We start from the raw sequence: 9,368 nt of genomic DNA, 5'->3' as shown, positions 1-9,368 counted from the left end.
TGGAGGGAGTTTGAGTCGGACTGTCACCGGACTAATAATCTTGATGACAGGAAACGGGCCGATAAATTTGGGAGCTAACTTGTTAGAAATGGAACGGAGAGGAATATTTTTGGTAGAAAGCCACACTTTTTGACCCACGACGTATACGGGAGGCTTTGACCGGTGGCGATCGGCCTTGGCCTTCATGCACCCCCCCGCTTGGAGTGAGTCTCACGGGCTCTAGTCCAAGTGCGGCGACACCTCTGGACGAAAGCGTGAGCAGAGGGGACCGCGACTTCGGATTCCAGACTCGGAAAAATTGGTGGCTGGTACCCTAAACTACACTTAAACGGAGAGAGGCCCGTAGATGACACTGGTAACGAGTTATGGGCGTACTCCACCATAGAAAGTTGTTGGCTCCAGGACGAAGGATTCTTGGCTACCAAACATCGCAACATTCTCTCAAGATCCTGGTTGGCTCGCTCAGACTGACCATTGGTCTGGGGATGATAACCCGAAGACAGACTAACCGTGGCCCCCAATAATTTACAGAACTCCTGCCAAAACTTGGACACAAATTGGGAACCCATGTAACCGAAAGACATGATCAATGACCGCGACCGCTGTCTCCTTGGCTGAAGGTAATTTGGGCAAGGGGATGAAATGTGCCGCCTTCGAGAACCGGTCCACTACGGTTAAAACAACCGTCATGCCCTTGGAGGGTGGGAGGGCGGTGACAAAATCTAGCGCGATGTGGGACCAGGGTCTCGAAGGGACAGACAGCGGTCGAAGTAACCCATCCGGAGGTCAATTAGATGTCTTACCAGTGGCACATACAGAACAAGCCAAAACAAAATCATGAATGTCGCGAGCCATCAACGGCCACCAGAATCGTTGTTTAACTAAATAGCTGGTACGAGTCACTCCCGGATGACAAGCCACGTTGGAGCAATGACCCCACCGAATAACGTCGGACCGTAACCCCTCCGGAACAAACAAACGATTCGGTGGACAACCGGGCGGAGGCGTTACCCCTTCTAAGGCCGTCTTGACCTTCAACGCGACCTCCCATACGAGTGTGGAGATAACTACTTTCTCAGGTAAAATGCACTCGGGAGTCACCGAGCGTTCGGATGGATCAAAAATACGAGATAAAGAGTCGGGTTTGATGTTTTTGGAACCCGGGCGGTACGAGAGAACAAAGTCAAAACGTCCGAAAAAAAGTGCCCACCAAGCCTGCCTGGAGTTGAGTCTTTTAGCAGATCTAATATATTCAAGGTTCTTGTGATCGGTCCAAACGATAAAGGGTACCCCAGAACCCTCTAACCAATGACGCCACTCCTCCAACGCTAACTTGACTGCCAACAACTCTCTGTTACCAATGTCATAATTACGTTCAGCAGGCGATAGTCGATGAGAAAAAAACGCGCAGGGATGCATCTTGTCGTCTGAGGAAGCGCGTTGTGAAAGCACTGCTCCAACTCCCACCTCTGACGTGTCGACCTCCACCACGAACTGACGTGTGGAATCAGGGGTGACCAGGATGGGAGCCGAAATGAAGCAACCTTTGAGGTTGGCGAACACTGCCTCGGCAGTGTTCGACCACCTGAACGTCGTTCGGGGGGAGGTCAAGGCAGTCAGAGGCGCGACTAGTTGGCTGAAATTGCAAATGAAACGCCGGTAAAAATTGGCGAACCCCAGAAACCGCTGTAGGGCCTTACGGGAATCAGGACTTGGCCAATCTACCACAGCCTTAACCTTGTCAGGATCCATGCGCACTCCCTCAGAAGAGATGATGTACCCTAGGAAAGGAACAGACTGTGCATGAAACGTGCATTTCTCCGCCTTGACAAAAAGCCCATTCTCTAACAGTCTCTGGAGCACTCGTCTGACGTGTTGAACGTGTTCCTGGAGAGACGAAGAAAAAATCAATATGTCATCCAGGTAAACATATATGAACTGATCGACCATGTCTCTCAACACGTCATTAACGAGTGCTTGGAAAACCGCTGGGGAGTTGGAAAGCCCAAAAGGCATAACCAAATATTCAAAGTGCCCCCTAGGGGTATTAAAAGCGGTTTTCCATTCATCCCCCTTCCTGATGCGAACCAAATGATATGCATTACGTAAGTCCAGTTTCGTGAAAATGGATGCTCCCTGCAACCTCTCGAAAGCTGAAGACATCAATGGCAAAGGATAAGAATTCTTTACCGTGATGTTGTTCAGCTCTCGGTAATCAATACAAGGTCGCAGAGAGCCATCCTTCTTCCCAACGAAAAAGAACCCCGCCCCCGCAGGAGAAGAGGAAGGCTGGATGAACCCAGAGGCTAGAGAATCAGAAATATATTTCTCCATGGCCTCCCTCTCGGGAACAGAAAGAGAGTAAAGTTTGCCCTTAGGCGGAGATTTACCTGGCAGTAGATCTATCGCACAGTCATAGGAACGATGCGGAGGAAGAGAAGCAGCGCGAGACTTACTGAACACTTCCTTCAGGTCGAGGTACTCCGCGGGCACGTTAGAAAAATCCGCTGCCTCACTCTGAAACACAGAACCAGACACAGACGAACAAGCAGACAACAAACATGACTCATGATAGGGCTGCACGATTTTGAGAAAAAACCTAATTGCGGTTTTTCTGACAAATATTGCGATTGCGGTGCGATTTTCGATTTTTGCATTCGATACTTTTAAGTGCATAAAACCTAAAATTATGAATAAAATATGTTGTTACTTTTACGGCACAGAGGGTTAAATAAACTACATACATAGTGATTGAGGTAATGAGATTGTTTGATGCTTCGTGATTATTAAATACCTGAACCTAAATACCAAAGAAAAAGACGACATAATGGAAATTAACTTAACCACTTGGTCATTTATTTTGTTTTTAAATTTAACAATCTTAAACACTGAAAAATAGAAAATGAATTCTTATTAGATTTACAATTAGAAAAACAAAATAATTCTGTAGTCCACTGCAATTTACTGAACATGAAACTGTTATATTGCAGACATTTTAAAATAAATGACAATGACAATTAAAAACAACACCTTATCCAGCCTTCTGCAAGATAAGAAAGTGCAAAATCAGAAACTGTGTCAGAGTGCTACATTAAAGGTTTTTTACTATAAAACACCAACATTTTTAAGATGCTGGTATAGATTGGTAGTGTTTCCTCTGGATCTGGCCACGGCACGTCGACATATTTTACATTTAGCACTCTTTTGCTCCACGTCATTCTTCGCGAATCCAAAATAAGTCCAAACAGCTGAACCACCCTTCTTGTTAACCAAGTGCTCCGCTTCCTCTCCCGTCACCGAAGAAGTGCCTTCGGCCATTTCTGCGCAGTTACAAGTAGGGTTGTGCCGATGGATGGCTGACCGACATCACGATGGAGCGCAACCATCGTGATGCCACGCCCCCGTTGCGAGTCTGTTGTGAGTGCCGACAGACACAAATCCTCTTCTAGTATTAGTTAAACTAAAAACTTAGCAGGGATTGCTCTGTAAATTAAATTGAGAATGTAACTAATGCATATATGCAATTTTAAATACTGTAGTCTATGCCAGATATATATATATATATAGTCTACATTTTGAAATCATTTGAGGCTGAAACATCCATAATGCCTGTTTATTTAAGCACTTCCGTCAGTGAAACAACACAGCCTATAAAACATTTAAACGATTTTCAGTAAATAATGGTAACCTCAAGAATATAAGAGAATTAAATATTAGTTAGAAAAATATTTGATTCATACTATTTCCCCGCAAAGATGCGTCATATAGGCCTACCGCTCTGCGCTTTGAGAGGAATGGGACACAAGCTGGATAGACACTTTTTCGAATATCTTCATCTTCATATGTTCTACTGATGTTGCAAAGCAACACTTGTTGTAAAAGGTCTGAAGAGCGGATTTTATCTTCCACGGGGTCAAGACATTTAGGCAATCTTTGATTATTCACTGCCAGAGAAAACGAAACTAAAATCACCGGCGCGCGCGCGCGCGCGTGTGTGTGTGTGAAATGCGCTATTCAAATAAACCAAACTTGACGCGCCTTACCAAGTTTAATAACAAACTGTGTTAAATAAAATTTGAAGTAATAAGGTATTCGTCCTACAGTGTTTTTTATACTTTACCACAGTAAAGGATGTGAATAGTTATAATAGACTTAATTATAAGCAAACGAAAGGAAGAAACGTTTATAATCCCGTTAACATGGGTGCGACGCGAGTGAAGACTTGGGAAAAGAAACTAGATGTCCATGTCCATTGGGATAAAATGGACTAGGCCTATTGTTAAAATTCACGGAAAGTCGAGTGATCCAGATCCAGATCGCAAAACAGAATGAAAAAGTGCAATCTGACCATTATTTCCTTTCTAGGCTAAGCTTTGTGCTTCACTCCTGTGGTAATATTCACGTCAAACAGCATTCACATACAAAACACTGGGTTAGTAAAATAACGAAGTAATTTTTTAAAAAGTAGAAAATAGAATTTATGTAAAGAGTTATATTAAAATAAAAAGAGCTCAACTCTTAAGTGGAAGGAACCTATTTTCCCCCTCACGTGCAAACTAGCGGATTAATCATTATTTGGGTTAGTAAAAATAACGAAATTATAGTTTTAAGAGAATAGTAGCTATTTATGTAAAGATAGTATATTATCTACCTATTTACCTATTATCTACCTACCCTAGTTACAAGCTTTTTCACAATTTGAGGCACAATTCGAGGTAACTTACACGACACGTTGTGTGTTAGCTGCTTTGCTGCTGACAGAAAGCCGCCTGCCACGCCCGGTGCATCGCATCATACAACCTTGTTTCCATTGCCATTTCTAATTGGCCAGCAAGCCACGAACGCGAGATTCGACCATTTTGATTGGCTAATAGGTTTGTCACTCAAATGTCAGAGGCGGGGGAAAAAACCTCCGACTCCTGAGGTTAGGTTATTGCGGGAGTTAAAACCTCAATATCGATGCGATAAAGGTTAATCGTGCAGCCCTAACTCATGACAACGGTTACTCCAAGCGGAAATGGAATGATTGTGCCAGTCGATACGGGGGTTGTGTTGAGTGAGCCACGGGTGCCCTAAAACCACTGGTGCTAGTGGTGAGTCCATGAGTAAAAAGGAAATGATTTCCGTGTGGTTGCCAGAAGTAATGAGTGTGAGAGGTTCAGTAGAGTGGGAGATTCTAGGAAGTTCTTGTCCATTGAGTGCGTTGACGGAAATCTTGTGAGTGAGAGAAGTGATGGGAATCTGGAGTCTGAGTGCAAGTCCAAAGTCCATAAAATTACCCTCAGCTCCCGAATCCAGCAGTGCTTGAGTGCGGTGCATGGAGGCTGCCCACTTCAGTCTTACCGAGAGGAGGGTTGATGATGGTGATGAGGTCTTCTCGGTGGAGATCCCACCCGATAGTAGCCTCATACTTACTACCGGGCTTGCTCTTTTACCGGACAGGAAAAGATAAAGTGGCCAGGCCTGCCACAGTAGAGACAGAGTCCTTGGGATCTCCGCCTCTCCTTCTCCTCCCGGGAAAGCCGAGCTCTCCCCACCTGCATGGGTTCATGATCAGAGACTGGGCTGACCGCGCTCCCACCGCTGGCCCGTGGATTCTCAGTGTGGTACTGGAGTCGACTCTGCTGTACATGAGCGGTCACACGATTTAGACGAGCATCAACCCTCAGCGCCAGCTCCACCAGGCCATCCAGGGTTTTGGGAAGGTCCAGGATGTAAATCTCCTTTTGAACGTGGTCAGCCAACCCATGCAGGAACATGTCCCACTGCGCCTCCTCGTTCCAATGGCACTCTGCGGCCAGGGTGCGGAACTGGATGGAGTAATCCGACACCGAGCCATTACCTTGACGTAGATCAGCGAGTAATCTGGCCGCCTCCTTACCCGCTACCGCTCGATCAAAAACTCTTCTCATCTCCGTGGAGAGTGCCAGGAACGAGGCGCAGCAGACGTCTTGGTTCTCCCACACCGCCGTTCCCCAAAGAGCCGCCCTCCCAGACAGAAGTGTCAACACGAACGCCACTTTCGGCTGTTCCGTGCAAAAGGTCCGTGGCTGCAACGCAAAGTGCATGGAACATGCTGTGAGAAAAGCCCTACAATACTCGGGCTCACCTGAATATTTCTCAGGCGTGGGCAGACGAGGTTCCGGCTGATTCTCTTGTAGAGGCGGGGAGGGCTGAACGGGCGGTGTGGGCGGCGCAGTGGGAACATGAAGAAGTTGTAGCTGTTGGGTGAGCTCGGACACCTGCGTCACGAGTGCTTGAACCGCCAGACCTGTGTTAGCGATCTCCACTCCTTGTTGATCCATTCTTGTGACGCTATGCGTGAGGAAGTCACTCAAAGTGATCTCACTTGCTGCATCCATGATTGGTCAGATCGTTCTGTGATGAAACAGAGACGTATACAAATGCAAGTAAAAGATGGTTTAATGACGAAGATGAATGTAACACAGGTCGGTGACACAAACACTCAGAACTTGAGATGACGCAGGGACTTCAGTGGGCAACCCGGTGAAGGTGCGTGGTGATCGGCGTGCTCAGGAACCAGGAACAATAACAATCCAGACAGCGTGAAGACACACGAAGCGGGTCCACGAAGAACAAGATCCACACACAAGGAGATGAGAGCAGACACGGGAACCAGGACACAACACGACACCGGGGAAGCCACAAACGATCTGACAACATGAGATGGGAATTACTGAACATATAAAGGAAACGGGGATTGAACACAGCTGGCGACAATAACGAACACAATGAGTAACCACACCCACACACAGACACACACACACATAACAGAAAGGAGACAGCTGATTCATGAACCGTGACAGATATTTTACATATATTCCACAAGACAAAAAAATAGCGAAATGTATTCAAATGACCCCGTTCAAAAGTTTATGAACCATTGATTCTCAATACTGTGTGTCGTCACCTGGATGATTGTCACTGGCTGTTTTTTTGTTTTGTTTTGTTTTGTGATGGTTCTTCTTGAGTCCCTAGTTTGTCCTGAGCAGTTAAACTGCCCAATGTTCTTCAGAAAAATTCTCCAGGTCCTGCAAATGATTCAGTTTTCCAGTATTTATTTTGCACATTTGAACCCTCTTCAGCAGTGACTGTATGCTTTTGAGATCCATCTTTTCGCACCATCACAAAACAAAAAAAACAGCCGTGGATCATCCAGGGAACGACACACGGTATTAAGAATCAATGGTTCATAATGTTCTCCGCGAACATCGCTCTGGACTCCGGGCGGCAGAGAGGAAGTGGCGCAAAACTAAAAACGCTACTGACCTAACCCTGTATCAGTCTCTTCTTGCTTCTTTCTCTACTAATGTCTCCACTGCTAAAACTACATACTACCACAACAAAATAAACAACTGCTCTGACTCTCGTGCACTTTACAAAACATTCTCTTCGCTCCTTTGTCCTCCTCCTCCCCCTCCTTCATCAACTCTTACAGCTGATGACTTTGCATCATTTTTCACAAACAAAACCTCCTCCATCAGCAGTCAATTCTCCACACCACAAACTGACACGTACATCTCAACAACCATCACACACTCACTCCCCTCCTTCTCTCTGCTCTCTGAAGCAGATGTCTCCAAACTCATCCTATCCAATCATCCCACTACCTGTCCGCTTGATCCTATCCCCACCCACCTCCTTCAGGCCATTTCTTCTTCTGTTACTCCTGCACTCACTCACATTGTCAACACCTCTCTTCACACCGGGACCTTCCCCACAGCATTTAAGCAGGCTCGGGTAACCCCACTGCTTAAGAAACCCTCTCTAAACCCAGCACTTTTAGAAAACTACAGACCGGTATCCCTTCTTCCTTTCATTGCAAAGACACTTGAGCGAGTGGTGTTTAACCAGTTGTCTACGTTTCTTGAACAGAACAACCTCCTGGACATCAACCAACCCGGCTTCAAAAGCGGGCACTCAACTGAGACTGCCCTGCTCTCGGTTACGGAGGCACTCAGACAGGCAAGAGCAGCTTCCAAATCCACAGTACTTATCTTACTGGATTTGTCTGCTGCTTTTGACACAGTTAACCACCGGATCCTCCTGTCAACTCTCATGAAGATGGGCATCTCAGGAACTGCTCTCTAGTGGTTCAAGTCTTACCTCTCAGGTAGGTCCTTCAGGGTGTCATGGAGAGGTGAAGTGTCTAAGTCACATCATCTAGCTACTGGAGTTCCCCAGGGCTCAGTGCTTGGACCACTTCTCTTCTCCATCTACATGTCATCACTGGGATCGGTCATTCAGAAACATGGCTTTTCCTATCACTGCTATGCCGACGACACTCAACTCTACTTCTCATTTCAACCAGATGATCCATCGGTTGGTGTTCGTATCGCTGCCTGCCTAACAGACATTTCTGCCTGGATGAAGGAACATCACCTTCAACTTAACCTTGCAAAGACAGAACTTCTTGTTGTCTCTGCCAACCCAGCACTTCACCACAATCTCTCCATTCAGCTAGGTTCATCAACCATAACTCCGTCCAGGACAGCCAGGAACCTTGGAGTTGTGATTGATGATCAGCTAAAATTCACTGACCACATTACTGCAACAACCCGATCCTGTAGATTTGCACTATACAACATTAGGAAGATTAGACCCTTCCTATCAGAGCATGCCACACAACTACTGGTCCAAGCTCTTGTTCTCTCCAGACTGGACTACTGTAATGCTCTTCTAGCGGGCCTTCCGGCATGCACTATCAAACCCTTGCAACTGATCCAGAATGCAGCGGCGAGGTTGGTCTTTAATGAGCCGAAGAGAGCGCACGTCACGCCTCTCTTCATCAGTCTGCACTGGCTGCCAATAGCTGCTCGCATCAAATTCAAGGCACTGGTGCTCGCCTTCAAAGCAACCACTGGCTCTGCACCAATATACCTAAACTCGCTCGTTCAGACCTACACACCCTCCAGGAACTTACGTTCTGCTAGTGAACGACGCCTTGTGGTGCCATACCAGAGAGGCATGAAATCGCTCTCACGGAGCTTTTCCTGGGCTGTTCCCACCTGGTGGAATGACCTGCCTATCTCAATTCGTGCGGCCGAGTCTGTAGCTATTTTCAAAAAACACCTAAAGACACATCTCTTCCAGCAGCACCTGACCAATCAAGAATAGCACTTATCATTCTATTCATTTTCTGTCTGTCTAATTTATTAAAAAAAAAAAAAAAAAAAAACTGTCCTGTGTGTTCTGAGCTAGATTAACTGAGACTTGCTACAGCACTTGCATACTGTTGCCCTTGACTGTTCTAGTTGCTTCTTTTGCTCTCATTTGTAAGTCGCTTTGGATAAAAGCGTCTGCTAAATGACTAAATGTAAATGTCTGCTAAATGACTAAATGTCATA

This window comes from Gobio gobio (assembly GCF_949357685.1).
Source record: "Gobio gobio genome assembly, chromosome: 4".
NCBI lineage: Eukaryota > Metazoa > Chordata > Actinopteri > Cypriniformes > Gobionidae > Gobio > Gobio gobio.
The sequence above is the reverse complement of the archived record's forward strand: the minus strand, read 5'-3'. Positions refer to the sequence as shown.